This window comes from Artibeus jamaicensis, unplaced genomic scaffold (assembly GCF_021234435.1).
Source record: "Artibeus jamaicensis isolate MK-2021 breed Jamaican fruit bat unplaced genomic scaffold, CSHL_Jam_final contig_69, whole genome shotgun sequence".
Taxonomy (NCBI): domain Eukaryota; kingdom Metazoa; phylum Chordata; class Mammalia; order Chiroptera; family Phyllostomidae; genus Artibeus; species Artibeus jamaicensis.
Genome location: NW_026521927.1, coordinates 881,583 through 883,281, shown reverse-complemented (window position 1 = coordinate 883,281; position 1,699 = coordinate 881,583).

The window sequence follows — 1,699 nt, the reverse complement described above, 5'->3', positions numbered from 1 at the left end:
TCTATTTCTAAAAAAATGTTGTAGAATTAGATAGTGGTAATAATTGTACAACCTTGTAAACATACTAAAAGCCACTAAAGTGCACGTTGTAAAATGGTTGAAATGGCAAATTTTATGTGATTTGAATTTTATCTAAATAAGGAAGTTAAAACTATGCTCATTGTCATACAAATTGCATATGATTAGCATATAGTAAGTAAATATGCCTAATTCCAAAGTATTTGTTCTTATCAATTCATTTTCTTACCTTTCTCTGAGGTAGGATTTCTCTAGCACAGTGACCTCACCCTCTCACATCTTTTCTGAGTTAAATCAAAGCTGCAATTTGCGGGCTCATTCTAATCCCAATATGTCAGGCCTAATAAGAGCTACAATCAACTCTGGCTGTTGTAGCTCAGTGGATTGAGTGCAGACCTGTGAACCAAAGGACTGTGGTTCGATTACCAGTCAGGGCACATGCCTGGGTTGCAGGCCAGTTCCCAGCAGGGGACTCACTAGAGGCAACCATACATTGATGTTTCTCTCCCTCTTTCCTTCCCTTCCCCTTTAAAGATAAATAAATAAAAATCTTAAAAAAAAAGAGCTACAATCAATAGTGTGCTGAAGACTGTCCATACAGGCTCATGAAAGCCAGGTCTTAAATTTTTTGAAATTTGGCCAGGAGGTCACTTAAAATTTGCCATAGTTGAAGTGTCTACACTTTGTGAATTAGCTCGTCTACAAATCAAACTCCTGAATGTCTGGTACTGTGCATTCACCAGTACACCATTGACTACAGTCCTTTTGAACCACTCACAGGCCCTGGTGTGGCCCTACCCTCACTTCTTAGCTTAAAGCCTGAGCTTCAGCCAATATTGTGTTTTTTAATTCCGACCTCCAAATTTATGTCCATTGGTCATGTTTTCCCCAATGAACCTTTACGTTCTAAATTTGGTAGTATTGTTGCGATGGGGGTGGGACATGTAATTTTATTGTGATTTAGATAGGTTCCTTTAGGTATGTAGATTTATGTGGCTACAAGTAATAGAATAGGAAGGAAAGACAAGGGTAGACATAGGGACTGCAACCATCCAGGACTTAAGGGTTGAGAAGATCATTTATACTAGAAGTTTGTACAGATCACATGTTGGTTCTTAAATATTAGTACTATCAATTTTGTCCTGAACACACACAAGTGTTCTGGATCAGGGACAGTTTATTATTATTCACATAAAAAGCAAATAATTATTGTGTGGGCCTCCACACCCAATCGTTAGCCCTAGGGCTATACAAATGTCCTATGTATAAAGTAAAAAAACGAAGAAAAATACATTTTCTCTGCCTATAAAATCCAGAGAGACTATATCTCCTCTTTCTATCTTCCCTTCTTCTGAGAAAGTTTCTTTGGAGACTGATGGGAAATAATGCTCTTTGAGAAAAAGATAAGATCATTGTCTTTATCTCTAAAACCCAGCCACATCTCCAGACTTCTGGAGTAAGGTTAATCTCTTTGGAGTACCCTATCTATAATTATCTCACTAACTATAGTTATTAATTAATTTCCCAAGACTTGATCTCAGCCCAGGATCCCAAGATTTTGACAAAATTTATTCAGAAAGCCCAACTCAGAATAAACACAAAAATATTTTCTCTACATCCCATAATATGCCAGAAATCTGAACAGACAAGTTGGAAGAAAAAAGTTCTATAGTTATGGACC